This window comes from Barbus barbus (genome assembly GCF_936440315.1).
Source record: "Barbus barbus genome assembly, chromosome: 10".
In the NCBI taxonomy this organism is placed as follows: Eukaryota; Metazoa; Chordata; class Actinopteri; order Cypriniformes; family Cyprinidae; genus Barbus; species Barbus barbus.
The window spans coordinates 22,578,091-22,597,828 of NC_136738.1; positions in this window are offsets into that span (position 1 = coordinate 22,578,091).

The following is a 19,738-nucleotide window of genomic DNA, read 5'->3' on the forward strand; positions in this document are numbered from 1 at the left end:
AAAAAGAGACAATGGATTGACTAATTGTGTCTGGTTGATCCTAGAATGGTAAAAGGATGGACATTTAGGGGTAAATTTGAGCAATGGGAACCTTGCCTGCAAATAATTATCTATCAAGTACCTTAAGGTATAGTAAATTAATATGGTAATCATGCAGTATCAAGGTATATGGGTCAATGAATGCCAATAATTCTGCCCACATAAAAAAAATCAAACAAATAAAGCATAATTTCTTTCCCAAAAATATAAATATTGTTAAGTTTTAATAACCCTAAAAATAGGCTATTCGGTAACACTTTAATTTAAGGACCAATTCTCAATATTAACTAGCTTATTAGCGTGCATATTACTAGCATATTGGCTGTATATTTGTACTTATTTGCCACATATAAATGCTTTATTCTGCATGACCATATTCTAAATCCTTTTACCCGACTCCATTCCTAAACTTAACAATTACCTGACTAAGTATTAATAAGCAGCATATTAGGAGTTTATTGAGGGAAAACTCTTAGTTAAAAGTGAATATGTGTTCCCTAATCTAAAGTGTTACCAAAATATCAAAATTAATTTAATTCAACGGCAAAATAATAATTTTATTCAGCAAAGATGCATTTGATTTATTCAGCTAAGATGCATTAAATCAAAAGTGACAGCAAAGACGATTACGTTGTTACAAAAGATTTCTGCTCCAAATAAATGCTAGAAGGAAAAAAAATTATTTCAGTGTCCACAAAAATATTAAGCAGCACAGCTGTTTCTTGAGCACCAATTCAGCATATTACAATAATTTATGAAGGATCATGTGGCACTGAAGACTGGAGTAATAGCTGCTAAAATTCTGCTTTACCATCACAGGAATGATTTACATTTTAAAATATATTCATATTTCACTATTATTTCACTAATATGTTCATATTGCTGTTTTACTGTATTTTCTTGATCATATAGATGCAGCCTTGATTAACATATAACAAATAGATTTTTTAAAAAACATTAAAAATATTACCAACCCAAACTTTTGAACAGCAGAGTAGATAGACAAAAAGATAAATGAAAGATAAAAACAAAAATTTAGCATCACACCATTGACCCATATATCAAAGTACGACAAGATACTATCACTGTACCATGGTACGGACACAGTACTCTTTTGTAAGAGAGTGTTTATGAAACAGTTAAGGCCATTTAGTGAGCAGTGAACTGTCATGTGAGAGTGGCCTTAATAGAATGGTGCTTGTAGAATGGATCTCTGTGTTGTTGTGTCTTGTAAATGTGGGTTTTTAGTTTATGCTATGCTAGAGTTATGATTATGCGGTTTAAATGAAAAACTGACTGTCTGCCTTGTTGACCGTAAAGTGCTTTGGATTCTTGGGTTTAAAAATTTTGTCAAAATTTGCTGTTTCATTTCCAGAGTGACAGCTGATGTTGACAGCTATATTGTTTCATTCTGTTCCATTTACATTCCAATTGTATTTTTTCTGGCAGCACCAACAACAGGCTCTGAAAATTAAATGCACGAACAGACACTTTGTAAAGATGTGAATCACAAAAGCCATGCTTTAAGCAAACTAAACAATTCATGTGGTGAAGTTACAAATATACATGCATCTACCGGCCCATTAAGCGTTCCTAATTTGCTCCGTTTTTAATTTTTTTGTGTATGGCACTATAACAGGGTGGGGGAGTGTGCCGTGAGGCTCTCAAGGGAAGTATGTGCTTCCTGCTGCAACACTATTGTCTGCCCCCAAGGAGAAGCCCCAGCCCGCCACTTCACATGAATGACCTGTAAACATTAGGAGAATTTCGCCACATTCCATTCATAACCTTCCACAGTCACTGCTCAGCCCAGGGCCCTGCTAGTCAGCACATAAGACACGGCTTGTATTGTATATACTAAAGTTCTGAGCTAAGGTTCTTTTCAAAGTGCTGCAGCAGACATTTCTGCACATTTCAGATAAAATGTGATGGCAAGTTAAAGCGTAATAGCTTTGCAGCAGACACTGAAGTGAAAGCTGACGGTCTATGAAAAATTTCTATTCAATCCGAACACTCTGAATTTGTTATTTTATTGCATTTTTTTCATTATACATTTATGCGTCCGCAAGACTGAAGATACTGAAGAAGTTGGCAAATGCAGTGAGGCAGAAAATTAGCTGCAATATTCAATGATATATAAATTAAATATAAGCATGTGCTCACCTAAATTGAAATGAAGACATGGAGCATCATGTGATCTGAATAGATTGAGCCTGTCTGAATAGCCCTGTAAGAAAAAAGAGAGAAACAATAAATTATTTGAATTAAAAACCACATAGCTAAACATATCTCAAATGCCATGCAAGTCCTCTAACATCAATAACACTAAGAAATCTCAAAAGTGGATCTTCAGAGGGACCCAAACCAACATAGGCCCCTTACTGAAAGAGTGAGGCCCACTTTTTACCCCACACTGGCTATTCTTTGAGCACACAAACAAAAGGCTTTTCCAAAGCACTAAAAGATGAGATACCACCTTCCTTGTCACTGCACTTAACGTAAAATGTCCATAAAAACCCATCTGTAGATTGAGCCAAAGACCTCTTGCTTTTGACTCCTACACGCCACCCTCTAACAGCACTGGAATTATTTTTGCTATTGATCAAAGAGAGAAATGCACAAAACATGACAGGAAAATTCATGATGTTTCTTAAAAAGTGAGGGCCTTTAGGTGGCCTTATGAACAGACATCAAAGTTACAACTCGTCAAAGCCTTGAGGGGAACTCCAGAGTGATATTTCAAGGAGAGCGAGCCATGTCTCTCTCGGCTCCATAATGAAAACCAAATCAAATAGCGAATGTGATTTATAAAGCGCCGCTTTTGATGAAAAATGTTCAGCAACGTTAATGATAATGATCAATCATCTCTAATGAAGACTTTCACTGCAGGCAGAGCCCAGATCATAGCAGGCTTTGTGTTTATTGATGCAAATCCAGATACCGGGGCAGGTCCAAAACCAGAACTGATGAGCCTCTACTTGTACTACTCACTATTTACGAGACGTGGGCCAGGGCTGTCTTTTTAGGGGGAGGCTGAAGATTGGAGGGGAGGAGAAAGGGAAGAGAGGAAGCTGCCAGGGTAACCTCCCTGAGCTGGGCTATTCCAGCGAGTTTCAGTTGATGTGGGTTTCCTCCTGGCTGCCTGGGAGATGACTGGCCTGACCACATCCAGATTTTGAGAGGAGCAGCAGCCGAGCCCCTGACCAGAATGCTGTCAACGTGGTCGACAACCAAACAGGAACTGAATCATTACCCGCAGCAGCCCTGAGCACAGGAGGAAGGACGGGAACCCAGGCAAGTGTTGGATGGGGTGTGTGTGTGTGTGTGTGTGTTTATATTTGTACATACCAGTGTGTTTGTAGGAGAGCACAAGAGAATCAATAAGTGATGAATGATTCAAACCTCTTAGAATCACCATTGTAACATTTAAGACTACTTTGTTGAACCTTACATTTCTGAGGTACACAGTATCACTTATAAGGCTGCCTAGTTTACTAGCAGAACTATTTTCGATCTTCGAGGTGATCTGTCTAACAGCCGGCGCTCATAGCTTACGGCAAAAATAAATTTTCTACTGAAGGCTCTGGCTGTGTTTAGTCCTCGCCGCCTTTGACTTCCTACCTACACGGGTCAATGCTTCTAAAGAAGTCTGGACTGCTTTCTGTCAATACCGGCTGTTTGCTATGAACGTGGTCGTATTGAAAACAAGCAGGTCTCGGCTTCATTCAAAACAAAAAAGATATCGCTTTCACAAAGAGGTGGTCTCCTGTCATTGAGAAAGCGGGAGGGTTGGTTTTAAAGTCTAATTTGATTTAGAGTAAGTAACTGTGCCGTACCAGGCTTGATGAGGGATTGCGTCTGGGTAGCCTAGTGTTGATAATCAACCTCGATAGGGTTTCGGTGATACGATCGTACGTGGAGAGTTTGGCCCTGGCTCTGTGAAAGGTGTAAGGGAGATTCATTTAATTTCCCCTAAGCCCACTTGCCCCTTACGGGGGGAGGGAAGAGTCAGATCTCTGCTTTCTACCAACTTTCTACGAATCAACGTGTAATTCCATTAGCCTGACGATAGATCAGATAAGGGCGCTCAATCTGTCATCGGGAGAGTGAGCGTAATTGGTTCCGACTGGCTTCTAAATCATCGCTAACCAGTGAGAGACTGGATCAGAGAAAGAGGCTTCATTTCCCTGAAGAGTTCAGGGAAGGTGAGAGGTTTCTGCCATGCTGCCATTGCACTGGGAGTTTCCCTTTTTGCCAAGACCTGACCGACTCCAGAGGCGGGAAGTCCATTTGCTTTATGGCTTGTAATGTGGGTCCCATTAGAGTGAAGCCCTACAGATGGGTCAGGTTTGAAGTGAAAGGCGATCCCTTAGCACTCTGAGGAGGATGGTGAAGTCTCACGCCAAACTACCATACGCACGAAAAGCCGCATGCATACGCTTTCCTGCCATTCGGAGACCAGCTACTGGAAGCTCTGCACTGGACTCTCGGTAAGGAGAAGCGAGAGACTGTTTCCAGAGGGCTGTATTGATGGGAAAGAGCTGGCACACAACAGAACCTACAGTCCCTTTACAAGGCCTTGGCAGAAGCGCAGGCTCGAACGAGAAGGGAGAGAAAGATCGAGAGAGAATGAAGAAGTCTGGCCCACAGCACACCCACTCACACGCTGGCCTGGAGAGCAAAAGCCTTCTATTCCCCAACGCGAACAACTCCCAGCGCTGCCCTGGGCCCGGTCCCGCTCTCGAAGCACAGTGAAGCGTATAGCATTACACCTAAATGAGGGCTGATAAATTCTTCTCCATTAAGGCAACACAACGCTCTTAAAATAGCTATAATACTCGCTCTGTTTGAGAGTGCACTAACCCTGCCGCTGATATGCGAACCACCTCAACCCTGGAGCACAGATCGCAGAGGCCATAAAGAGTTTGGATCCAGGTCTTCCAGGGCATGAAGCTGGGCTGCTCTGCTTTTCTGCTTTACATGCTGCCAGTGGTCTTATTTTTCTACAATTTGTTATTAAAACTGTTGCAGAATAGGATCAGACAGAAAGTTCAATACTGCCAAAACAGTGAAAACTTGAATATTGCAATGCAGCAACACAAAATGTCCACCATGCTGTTGAAAAAAAAAAAAATATATAAAACTGTATCTATTATATTTATTTTACATTTATACTATAATGTATTGAGTAAATTAAATTAGAAATAAATTAGAAAATGAGGTGTTCCATGGTGGTCTACTGAAATTAAAGTTAATTTCTTAAGTATAATGAGATATACATTTAACACTTCATTTTTTGTTTCATTTCGATGATTAGTTATTAGTTAACATCTAATGTTTCTGTAAATAAACATTTTGTGTAATTATGGGTCATTTATATTATTAAAAATTCATTATACAACACAGATTTTGATTTAATTTTTTAAAGAAAAGAAACAATGTGCAATGTGTCATATGTATTCAGGATTTAACTAGAATTTTCAGTGCTGCTTTAATGGTGCACAACCTTGCTAACAGAATGGTTTGCATTTAGCTGTGGACAATCTTCTACCTGCTTCATAATTTACTTTGATTGGGCACTGGAAACACCGAACAAGAAAGAGAGAGAGGAAACGCCGTGATCGTCATCGATTCTCATTTTCCATGACGTGTTGCCGCATGTCCTATGCTCGTCGCTTATTGGAATTCAATGCATTGCCTGCACTCTGCCCAGGTGGGGAAACACTGCCCATATATGGGCACGGTATACAAAGGGCTGGGCGTGCGTGTTGTGCCGTTACCTGAGTGTGTACGTCACTCACACACCTTCTCTCTGTCTGCCTCCCTCTATTGCGTCTCTTTGCAACTTTCATTACATCAGGAGCAGGGAGGCATGGAGACAGAGCTGGGAACAAAAGCAAGTCTCTTACGGGAAGCCTGCCTTATGAAGACCAGATTTTGAGTTTGACAGAGAATTGTGCTGTTGCTTAAACAGATAAGTGCAAGAGAGTATGTAGAGTAAGAATGCTTACGTAAGCTGACAAAACTGACCCTGTGGCACATTTACGGCAGGTATGTCAAAGTTGTGTCGTTCACGGTGACATAAATGTTGCCGGTACACACCCATGGATACGAAAGCACTCTACATGGGTGGAACGTGCCAGCGGCTCCCCACACTAGACACTCCCACCACTCCCTCTACAGGGAGTGTAAGTCTGACAATTCTTCCTCTAAAAAGCCACCTGATGATTCACAACTGCCACTGAAACTCTAACTGTTTGAAAAAGCATGACCTAGAAATCAGAGCAGCATCATCATGTTAATTTCAGCCTTGAGACAGCGTTTGAGCAAAAGCCGGCAAGACGTCTTGATAAACTAACACTTTATCATCTCATCTAAATACCTTGTGGGCATTGCACTACACTATCATGCATATTTCAGAGACAACGGAAGCCCTGTGATATGATAAACCCAGGTCTTTCACGAGGATCATGCTGGTGAATACAAGGACAAAATTCCTACCTCGCGAAGAATTTTAAAAAGTAATAATAAAGCTTAAAGGGAGAGTTCACCCAAAAAAAAATCAAATTCTGCCATCATTTATGTTCCAGACTTGTATGGCATTCATTGTATGCAAACGAAATAAAATATTTTGAAAAATGTCTTAGTTTGACCCCACTGACTTTCATTAGGCTACATGGACAAAAACATTGTTCAAAACATCTTTTGTGTTCTGCAGGAAAAAAAGAAAGCCATACAGGTTTGGAATGACATGAGAGTGAGTAAACGATGCCATAATTTTCATTTTTAGGTGAACAATCCCTTTAAGCCAGACTTCCTTGGGTGGGCATGAGAACTCGCCCGTTGTGAGCTGGACTGGAGGGAGTGGTAGATTTTGTATAGTTTTAGGAACACAAAGACACGGAGGATGCGTGAGCACGTTGGTGGGCGTAGGTTCTACCACCGCACCCTTCTGCAAGCACGGGGGTCAATGTGTGACCGGCACATTCCTTCAGCTGTATGAGGCGTCAGTCTCGCATGCACACACACACCCTCTCCACACCCAACGCCTAACATCCTTCGACTTCACTTCCTGTCAGGGCCTTACATGATGGCAGGTAACCTTGAAATTTAATTTTAGGGTAGCTATTTTTTGCTGGAGTTTCCGGAAGGCGCCTGTGTATAGTCAGCAATAAAAATAATTAGGTTAGTGTATGAGGGTACGATTTAAGGGATTTTAACTGCACTTCCTGTGTCTGCAGCAAACTAGATAGACTGGGAGAAAGAGTTAGTGGCATGCTATGTAAGTCGAGAGTGTAAAATAAAATTTTCACAGATCAAATCTTTATTTCTCCTACCTGTAAACGTTTAGCTTACTGATAAAAAATAATATATTCAATATTTTAAATAATGCAAAATATGATTATATAAGTTCAAATAACTGCTTTATATTTTAAAATGTGAATTTTCAGCAGACATTACTCCAGTCTTCAGAGGTCACATGATCCCTCAGAAATCATTCTAACATGTAAAAACTTTTCATTACCATAAATGTTGAAAACAGAGGTGCTGATAAATATTTTCAGGATTATTTGATGAATAGAAATGTAAAAAAAAATAGCATTTAATCGAAACAGAAATCTTTTGTAGCATTACAAATATATTTACTGTTTACTCTTTACTCTGTTTTTTATCTATTTAATGCATCTTTGCTGAAAAAATAATATAATTTCTTTTTTAAAAAGTGTTTAAAAATTCATATTTTAATAATTGAAATTAAAATCAAGGGTTCACTTCCTTTAATTCATTTTGAACAAATCTATATGATTAAACATTACTTACTAATTTAGTACATTTATATTCAACAACAAAAAGTTCTGACTCAAAGTCAGTAAATTGACTCAACTCCTTTGAAGGTCATTCACGTACAGTAGATCCTGAAGGACAACAGCTGGGCATAGGGCCGAATCTAGTGTCTCTCTCACATTCTGATTGGCCATTGACTAAGATAAACATCTGCAGCCCTGAGCAGCTTTTTGCTCTATGCACTGACACACAGCCTTACAAATATTGCTACAAATATATCTACACAGTACGAACAAACACTCTGCCTTTATTGCCCAATATTGCAACAACAGCTGGTTGAGAAGACAGAAGGTAAATCTAAACACTGGGGATTCCACCCACTGGCTGGCCACTAGTGGGCCGGCCGGCAAACCAGAGAATGTGTCCTCTGATTACCCAAGAGCAGCCGGCCAATCAGAAGTGATACTCACACGCTCCATTCATAAGAAGCAGCATTGTGTAGGGTACTCTATAAATTCTTCCTCCTTCTGTGCTCGCTAGCCATAGCCACAACAGAGCGCTCTCTCATTGGTGGAAAGCAACAACCGCTCTCCCAGGGGAAACCCCCAAAATATGTTCTCAGCCTCCAACAGGCACATTGACAATTCTTTCTCAAAAAGGACCCACATGTTGTATCTGGAGAACAGCTACTAGAATTAGCCAAAAACAACATTTCAACACATTAGCGACACTGATAAAGCTGAGATATTTTCCATATCAGCTCGGTAATTAGTTTCGGTTAAGTTAAAAACATCAATTTTCCTCAGTGACAGAAGAAAATTAAAGCACATGGAATGAATGGCAGTCCTATCCATACAAAGTCAACACGCACACACACACACACACACACACACACACACACAGTATATTACACTTCCAAATGGTGTCCCTAATTTCAGCCTCCGAATCTCTCAGTCTAGTTATCGAAAACCTGCAAACAATTTCTAAGTTTTAAAGCACACCATATGATATCCATTAGTAGTCAGAGCTCTGTGTCTTTTTTCCCCTCTCATTGACTTACTCTGTCTGGGTGAAAAGAGTATTTCCTGATGGCTGAGCGCTGCCTGCATGTGCAGGGTCCCCGACTTCCCCCTTCGTCTTCAGGAGTCGCAAACACACACTCAGAGAGAGAGAGAGAGAGAGAGCTCCATTAAAGTCTCCGAACTGCTGGAAAATAAAACAAAACTCTACTCAGCTCAGTATTATCATTCTTCTCCATACGAATTCCAGGCTCGACCGCCCTCAGTCTGTCTCTCCCTTCTGCCTCTGTCCATTTTTTCTCTCTCTTTCCACTCGCATTCTTTAGCGACTAATCAGTAACACTCTTAAAGCGATAGAGACAGAGGAAGCGTGCTGTAGACTCTGAAAGTGCTTCCCTGTTTCAGCGGAGAACGAATAATATCATTGTTATCACTGTCACTGAATTTAAACTCTCTACCGCCCCCTCCCACTCTCTCTCTCTCTCTCTCTCTCTCTCTGCCTCTAAACAGTCAGTCATACACTGGAGACGGACTGCCAGAGTACTTATAGTGTCAGGTTGAGGGGCTGAGCGATTTGCCCGCAGCCTATCAGTGTTCAGGGTAGTGTCCTGTTTCAATGCTTCTATGAATTGAGAGGTTAGAGAGAGGACACCCATTCAGAAAAAAAGGAGGAGGAGAGCCAAAGGGAGGAAGGGAGAGAGAGAAAAGCCGGCAGTCGTGGTGAAAAACGCCTAGGTTGTGCCTCGGATCTTTAGGAGCAGGAAACTCCCCTACTTATATGACCGAGGAACGTTAGTTAGTGTCTGTCAGTGAAGGATTCGCTCCCGTTCTACCGTAACAACCAGTCTAAATGCTTTTCTAAATAGGTCCACCAATATCAAACAAGCATGCCGTTCATGACGACGTAAAACAACCCTCTTGATAGTCTAATTATAATCAATACAACTGGATAAAACATTTTTTTAATAGGGAATACTAAGAAAAATCACTACAAAATTTAAAATCTTGTATTTCTTATATACTAACATTAGTTCATCTGAGTTCAAATTCAAATGTCCCCCTATCATAATTTTCGCGATAATTTATGAAAACGTGCTAAAAATGAAATGAGTGCTTTTTGATCCAGTTCCAGCATATCAGAAACCCTGCTTTGACTCATCTTCTTCATAAACCCCTAACTCTCCATCTTGGAGAAAGTACCTGAATTCTCATCAGCTGTGGGAAACCTGATACCACAGAGGGACACTCGGCTGTTTAATATTTCAGAGCGTCACCTTTCCAGTGAAATAAAAGAAAGAACAAAAGAAAGTGATATGCAGAGAGGTGGAAGAAATGACAACTCTACCTGCCCATCTCCCTCTCTCCACAGCCCTATGGAACTGGAGCACCACTGAAACTTCTTTTAAACTGCCATAATTTAGTTGTTAGTCACCGAGAGAATAGTGAGTCATCTCCGTGTGCGTGAACCGCGCCGCGTGGTAGCTCGCACAAGCCCTGTATTTTACCTATATATATATTTCATCAAAATATTCTTACTATTAGGTTAGTTCTTAAAGTCTTGAAATTTGGAATTAAAATCTAATATAAACCTAGAAATAAACAGCAAGTTTTAAGATTTAGAATATTGTTAAATAAAGTTTGTGACAAAATATTTTTATGTTTAAAATAAAAAAATCAGTATTATATTAAAATATTTCTAAGTTACTGGTGACACTGGTTACAAAAGTTCAGACTGTAAAAAGACAACAATTGAATTATATTAAATCAGAAAAGTGTAAAATAGAAAAAATGCATGAGCAGTTTCAGATTTTTAAGCAGCTTTATAAAATATTTATGTTACTTATATTTAGTTTATAGATTTTACATGAATCTCTTGGAATTACAAATATCTGTGATTTAAGACATTATGTAGGTCAGTACAGTTGTATACATCAATTGCCTTTAGTCTACGTATCTCCCTCCTACGTTCCCCATCTCTTTCTTACAGCAATCTGTACACAACATTCAGAAAGTGTTCAAGCTCCTGCTGTGTCAGTCTCCATGGTAAAACTGAGCTTGACCACAGTACAGACAGCGTGTGTTCCAACAGAAGGGAGGAGGTGACGATGAATCACACATCGTAACGCATCAACATGCCGCTTTGCCGTTTTTACTTTTTTTTTGTGAACAATTTAACTTGCTCTCGTTCATTTTGTTGTCAGTGGGTTGAGAGCTTATGAGTCAGGAACATGACAATGTAACCACAGGGCAAGCAGGGGCGATTGTTGTTGCAACCATATTGCTTCCCAGTCCTTTCATTTGGGAGAGGAATTTAAAAACGGTGTTCCTACTTAAGGAAATTATCTTAAATGCTACCTTAGATATCAAATCAACTAAACAACTTAAAAGAAGGGGAATAAAAACATGCTGTGCATACTTAGAAGGAATGGAACAATAATATATTTAAATTTACATTATATTTATTTATATATTTCATCAAATATATAAATAAATATATTTGATGAAATGTATCCACCCTCAATACCACGACTGAGGTGCCCTTGAGCAAGGCACCGAACCCCCAACTGCTCCCCGGGCGCCGCAGCATAAATGGCTGCCCACTGCTCCGGGTGTGTGTTCACGGTGTGTGTGTGTTCACTGCTGTGTGTGTGCACGTTGGATGGGTTAAATGCAGAGCACGAATTCCGAGTATGGGTCACCATACTTGGCTGAATGTCACTTCACTTCACTTCACTTCACTTCAAAATGTATGATTGTCGTATTAAAATATTCCTGATTTACAGTTCTTTAACAATTTTTCCTTTCATAAATATTAAACAGCAAGAATATCCAACTGATCCTAAACTGCAACAAGCTGTAATTTTACTATTTAAATTTAAACCTACAGTACCATGTACTTTGAAAACCCAGTCACTTCAACATTCAATCTTTTTCGGTTTCTTTACCCTATTGTAGAAATCAAAAACAAAACACAAAAAGATGCTAATTCAGAATCAACCATGCATGTTTTAAACCATTTACTTAATAAATTTAAGGTCTGCTCCTTTACAGTGTTTAAAAAATTAAATCAAACACCTCAAACAGCTTTTTTTTTGTTGGAATCCCAGTCATATATTACATTCAGTACATTTGAGCTGGAGGGATTCTGTCTGTAAGCACATAATGATGACAACAACCATACCGGAACACAGAAATAGCCCTAAATTCTTCACATTGCTGTGGTGTAAAAGGTGTGAGCTATAGCTGCCAACACCACCATAAATGTAAAGATGAAAGACTCTTCCAGCCTGCCATAACCGTCCTCTGCAACCTCACTGGAACCTGATAAACTACGACCTGACGCAAGACAGGGGTCAAGACAGATTTAGAAGGAATGCAAGACTGGCATTATTCATGAGCCCAATGGCTCATTTCAATTTTAAGTAATTGCTTAAAAAATAAAGTAATTGCTCCTTTGAGTCCCACTTTAAATTACATTTAGCTTAAACTCAGAGAAACATCTGTCTCACTGCAAACATAAGCAGAGTTTTCATCACTTTATATAAGCATTAAGCATCACCTGCGAAACAAGAGGCTCCATCTCAGCAGGTTAAAAGTGACCCATGCTGTAATCAGACTCATCCAGGGTGGTTTGCTCAATGGGTACAGCAGCTGCCAACATCAGGTGACCACATCAATCCTAAGGCTCACTGAGGATCTCATGGTGACAGAGGCAGCAAATTGCCCTCATTTGTGTGAATGAGCCAAAATCACATGAGTGTTCTCGACTTGCTTGAGCCTCACTGTCACCCAGATATTGTTGGAGAGACGTCAGGGTGACGTGCTGCCACCTAACTCTCCTTCCTCCCAGAGCGCAGTTTCGTGGCTCGTGTGCATGCCTGTCAGGTCCCACCACGCCAGTCTCTGCCAGTCTGGCCCCAGGCACTGGATGTCTATATTAGGTGGCTGCTGGCGCGCAGAAAAATAAATGCAGGGACGTAGCTGTGATGCCATTGTCATGCCGCAAAGGCATGATTTCATGCGTCTTATCGGCTGCAGATAGCCCTGCATGCTTGTGTTATATTCTGCTACATGCATTCACACACTCTTCCTTCATCACTTCACCAGCATGCAGACGCAGGTTTTAAAAAGGCACAAGACCATGCACCCAGATACCTTGTAACCATGCCAACCATCTGTTTGACATACTGTAGCTGACAAGACAATGAGGGATTGAGCCGGTGAGTGGAGGCGAATCTGACCCTGATCCAGGAATGTGAAACATTCCTACTGAGGAAACGAACAGTCTATTAATGATTAGCCTTACAACTGTGGTTATAATTGTCTGACACTTTGTGACTGTTGGAGATGCCTCACAGAACAATGGGACACTTTTGCATACACAGAGGCAATCTTCATTTTTCACTTTGGTCTGATGAGCAGCTAATATAAAATACGATGGCTGAGGAAATCTATCATGTGACTGATTTATTTAAGTATGTGATGGAAGTGCTCGTAAACTTCTGTACTTGGAATGGATCGTGAAACTATTAACTATTAAAATGGCAAGAAATGTCTTTACAAAAATAACATGGCATGAGTACAGCCGAATTAAATCAAAAACATACAATGTGACTAGTGTAGTCTGATTCCCAAAAAAGATCAGTTACCAGTTTGAATCTGTCTGAAGAATCATGCTGATCTGAACTGAAGAATCAACTGAAACAACATCTGATTCACTGTACTGCTAATAATCATTATATTAAGCATCATTTTTTTATTCAAAGCATTTTTAATGTTTTTGAAAGAAATCTGTTATGCTCATTAAGGCTGCATTTATTTGGTTAAAAATACTGTAAAAACAGCAATATTGTGAAATATTATTCCAATTTAAAATAAATGTCTTCTATTTTAATACGTTTTAAGACGTACTTCTGTGATGGCGAAGCTGGGTTTTTTCAGCAGCATTACTCCAATCTTCAGCCACAGTCATCAGAAATATGTCTGATTGGCTGATTGCTTATTATTATTATTATTATCAATATTGAAAACAGCGCTGCTTGAAATTGTTGTGGAAGTCGCATTTTATTCTAGAATTCTTTGATGAATAAAAAGTTCAAAAGAACAGCTTTTACTTGAAATGTTTTTAATAATGTTAAAGTCTTTTTCACTTTTGACCAATTTCATACATTCTTGCTAAATAGAAGTTGTAATTTCTTTAAAAAAAATCTTACTGACCCAAAACGGTAGTGTATATTAGGAATACTTAATTTATTGCTGAACAACTTTCTGTTAGTAAAATTGCTAAACTCTTTTTCAGTGAACTTGTTTTAATAAATTAACAAAAAACAATCAAATAAAAATGCCTGATTTGAAGGAACCGATGCATTTCCTTTTGTGAGCAGTAAATCAGTCTGCTAATAAGAATGATGCTATGCCTTTCCTGTCCCATTTGCAGGGGTCTGGGTGGATGCTGGGTGGGAAACCGTGAGATACGGTAAAAGGAGCCTGACTGGCTCCTTCTCCACCCCTTGGCTGGCCCTTTAAAGGGTGTCAGATGAAAAGCAGCGGAGATTGTTGCTTTCCCTCACTCACTCTCTCTCTCTCTCTCTCTCTCAAGCATTCTTCTTTCTTCGCCCCCTCAACACCCACGTCTTTTCTCTCCTCCTCAGCTGCCCACACACTCCCTGCTCACACTCACACTGACACACACCCAGGACTCTCGTCCCCCCAACCTGCCGCCTCTGGTTGTCCCTATAAATTCAGGATGCGGGACCCCCGCCTTGCGCCACGGTGACCCCATCCGCTCTTGTCCACGCTTCCCCCTTGCTTATATCCTGTGAGTGGGCTGGTCCGCCAGTGAGAGAGAGAGAGAGCATGAAAGGAGAGGAGAGCCACTGCTTCCCTTTTCCGCCCTACCTTTCCAGAGCCAGTGCTCCAGCAAATGAGAGTGACCAGCGGTGCAACGGCAGACGCCCTCATCCTGGAAGTTCCGAACACGTTCTTTTGAAACATTCCATTCCACGCCAAGAAGGGTTTCCTGCTCTCACGCCCAGCCCCCCACCCTCCTGCGCCCACCCTCTGCGCCTGGCCTCCCCCAGACCAGACAAGGGCTCTTTCAGGGCTTCCTGGAGTACCACCTTCAATTATCTCAGGGCCGGAGAGAAAGTGCTGATGTTATACAATGCTGATAAAGTTCCCCTCAATGCATTCCTCGAAAAGGCAGAGTGGCGTAATCAAAGGCGGGACTGATTACTCTGGCCCGGGATCGTGCTGGACAACGGCGGGGGTGACTGAGAAAGGGAGACTCCGAGAGAGAGATAAAGAGATTTGGGGAAAGAGAGTAACTTTGGACTGGATGATCGAGCAGAACGAGAGCCAATTGGGGAGTGAGTAAGGGGCTCTTCTCCAGCTGTTTACAGGGCTACGGGTCAGCAGGGTTCATTTCCTCCAGAGCACACACGTCTTTATCTGGCTCATCTGCTGACGGAGCTGATAGGAGCCTGGGGGACGCTAGGGGTGTCTACCACAGTCCCAGCCTGTGTCCTTTTGTCTTTAATTTAAGACGGGTGCACAGTCCACCGTCACACATCCCCTGCAGACTTCCTGGTGCTGCTGTATTGTCCGCCTTTGCCCTCACGTGTGATTCAGGGTTTAAAAAAAAAAAAAAAAACCTTCTCTGATCCACAGCGACTCTCTGCCGATGTTTTGTATGGTTTTTAAGCACAAAGATTACCAACCAGGGGTAACTGAGGCGTTTAGTCCATGTCTAGAAGTATTAAAGCAATTTATATGCTAGCATACTCCTAAAGGTTCTCAGAATTAAGTTTTTGTAGATAAATATGTATATACAATTTACTCTTTCTCAAAATATTGATGACTCATCCAGCACTACACAAATTTCTGTCCAATCAAATGGTCTATAGAATGAGAACATCCCTCCCAGTAATAATATATATATATATATATATATATATACAGAGAGAGAGAAAGAGAGAATTCTATATAAATTATAATTAATAAATATTACAATATATTATATATTATGATGATAATAATTATTATGCATGTAATGATTTTATTTTGAATATTTTTTCATTTAAAAAAATAACACATTTATTTAAAAGAAATTTTAAGCCCTAATGAAAAGATCAGGTCATTAATAATTAATGTTGATTGCTTTTATATATATATATTTTTTTTCAGTTTCATGTAAAAAAAAAAAAGCTCTAAAAACTAAAATAATATGTTTGTTAATTTGTGTGGAAGAGACAATAGCACATATAGCCTATGAAAACACCAGATGTCGATTTCTTCAACACCAATGAGTCAAAAGCAACACATTTCTGGTTTTGTGTCACTGAAGGGAAACTTGAGCCTTAGTGATGAAGCTGACAAAAGAAGTTTTGAGTTGATCTTTAGTTGATTAATGTAGTGATGCTGACCGTGCGTACTTTATGAAGGAAATGTAGGGACTTCACAGACTTGTCAGGGAAACAAAAGTCTTCTGTCTGAACAGCGATGTATAAATAAGGACGAAAAGAGAGTGAATACAATAATCTTTGACATATGACTCACGGCACTGCATCATTCATGTGTAATACTACTCTCTTGAAAGAGCACAAAAAAGATACTAGTCACAGGTCGAGTAGAGGGGATGATGTGTCATCGGTTAGATGAAAATAAATAAGTGAATCGATTATTCAGCTGCAAAAAATTATTAACATCCAAAGCCAGTCTTACAACACATGTGAGGTGAAGGAGAGGTGGAAGACATGAGAGGAGAGGAGAGGAGAGGAGAGGAGAGGAGAGGAGAGGAGAGGAGAGGAGAGGAGAGGAGAGGAGAGGAGAGGAGAGGAGAGGAGAGGAGAGGAGAGGAGTTGCCCCTGTGTGGGTCTGAACAAGGATGAGTCACAAGTTAGCTGCCCACTCAAACACCCACACAAACCAGAGAGTGGGTGTGAAAACGCTGGGCTCGGAGCCTACGGGCTTTACAGAAAGGGAGAGATGATCGTTCTGTCTCTTATTTTCACTTTCTCTACTCCTCTGCACACATACACCTCTTCTACCCACGAGCTGAGCCCACATCGAGGGAGCATTTTATGATGTCATCTCCTCAGATCTAAAGAACCACGGCACTCAGGATAATGTGTGGGCTATATCCTCTATACGTTGGTGCCGCGCGTGTGTGTGCGTGTGTGTGTTTGTGTAAAATACAGAATCTTTTTGGAGGATACACTGCATTCCTTTCTTTCTAACTTTTTCTTTTGAAACAATTGACCACGTTTCTTTTCAACACAGCCTCCTGCCGTGCACTGATCTCACTCTTCTCACAGACCCAGGATCAAGTCTGGCACCTGCCAATCATCACCTAAACTTTCAAAAGCACACCATCAGAGTCTGCCCACTGCAGCTCGCTCACCCTTAGGAAAGACACTAAAGAGAAAACGTTGAACCTACCAGTGCAGGATGAGTGTGTGATCTGGCTTTAGCAAGTCCATCCTGTCCTGTTTCAGGAATATTCATCTGAGGCACTACAGAAAAATGAGAAAGAGAAGGAAGTGTGTTATAATGTTCATAATGCTAATATCAAAAATGTACATATCACTCTCAAAACCGTTCCAGCCACCATGGACCAATATTATGTTGTATAACATGTCTAATTCAAATGAAAGCCTTCAGGACTGTGAAGGAACATTTTGCTGAAACGGACCAGCTAGATGACACTCAAGTGAGACAGATTGCTCATTAGAATATTTCACATTTGCATGTGGGCGATCACCAACAGCCATTCTTCATCACAACTCAAATAATCTCCAGAGATGAGCGCTTGAACTTGCTAAACAATCTCAAATCACACAAATAATCACGTCATTTCTTCCTTTTAATAATTACACATTTTACATTAATTATAACCCCTGTAACAGTTAACTGTACACTATGGATAAAAGGTTTAAAATACTATTGTGTAATTGAACATGAAAATGTGGCAATTATACAGCCGTTGCTATAAAAGGGAAGCCCTTTTAAGGCACTTTGAGGTACTTAACTGAAATATACAGCGGTATGAATCATTCACATCCTTATCATTATGCCAATTGAGGTGCTGGATCCATTAACAGCACTTTTGAGGGCGAAAAGAAAATTCTCTGACATGTCTGATAGCACAAAGAAGACTCTGTTAATGCACTACTTTGTAACTGATCAGACGCACCATTTGCCGAAAATTTAAATTACATTTTGACATAGGTTTACTGAGAAATACTTGTAGAATTCAACAAATACGATGCACTAGGCATTGAGCCTTTTAGTCTTTAAGTACGCAAAGTAAGCTCAAAAGCAGAGTATAAAAACAAATAAACAAACGATACGTGAACAGGTGTTAAAAATGCTGCCTGTCAACATTCAGACAGCAGCTATTGTTACAGATAAGATGCTAGCCATATTTTACAATATCAAATTTAGATATGACCAATAGGATTGGATTTTTTTTTACTGCTTCCACATAAGGTTTCCTCTTATCACCCTCTGCACACTATTATCACAGTATGTCTCATGTGTGCCCCCTGATGGAAAATATTTGAAACAAAAAAGTACAAATTCACACTAAACAGGTATTTTCCATTAGGCTAATGATTTGTGGGCGCATGACATCATTTGGCTAACACAGATTAAAAAATAAAACTGTTGAACAGTTAAAAGTAGGACTAATTAAAAGTAGTTACAGATGCAAAAAGCATTTTAATTGTATACTTAGAGCATTAGTTTAGTAATTAAAAATGAACACAGAGATTTTGCTCCCAATCCCTTCAGTTTGGGGGTGCGTAACGGGGGTGATGAAGGGTGCTGGGGTGAGCGGGTTCATTGAATCCATGTACATAATGTGTCCGTTCAATCCACTTGCAGGCGTCCGGCCACTGCACTTCATCTTCCTAGGCAGTGGTGTTATCTTTGTCATTTGGGGAAAAAAAAAGAGGAAAGGGGAAATGTGTCCCCCCTTGTTTCCCCTCTCTAAACTCGCCCCTCTCTTATTCCCCAACTCAATTCTTTCAGTCCCCCCGGGGCAACAGCATTCCAAAACACACACAAGAATTTCCTTTTCTTCAGTTCACAAACCCTCCCCTCCTACCTCACTTCAAGAACAGGAAAAAAGAATACATCACCCTCAACTAAATGGCCCTTACACTAAATAACAAAAATATAGAAATAAAACGTCTGTGTAACTTATGACAAGTCATTAAATCACTTTTTCACAGTCTCTCTTTCTCTCGCTCTCTCTCTCTCTCTAAAATGCATTTGTCAGATACCACACACACACTGTAGCAACAGCATTCTCTGTGTGTGTGTGTTTCGTGCATGCGGCATTGTAAGTTCGAGGTTTTAGACACAAAGCAACATAAATGCAGGAAGCAGCAAAAACAATATTCTTTTAAAATTAATTATCACATATGTATCATATTTGTGGCATTGAAGCTATAGTTTGGCCATATGCTATAAAAAAAGATGAACCAAATGCTAAACAATGCATCTTAAGGATACACAATCTGCAGCTTATGGCACCATATGATAAAATAGACACAGGACGCACCTTTTGTTTGATTTCGCAGCATGCTCGCATTCTTCCTCCGCGCACCATCACCGCTGATAGCGGACAATCTGTTTCTCTGCGTCCAGGAAAAAAAAAAGAAAAGAAAGAAAGGCATGAAAAAATTAGCTCGGTCGACAAAATGAAAGTACGACTCCTTTGCGAATGCAGAAACACTTCATGTTCATCATCGCATGTTTCATTCATCTTCTTGTCATTTCCCTTTTCCTTGCGCCGGTCGCCTTTTCACGTTGTGCATTAACACACCGAATAGCTTGGAAATGCCACTGCTGCCCCATTCACATGAAGGCTGCTGACTTCACTAACCAGC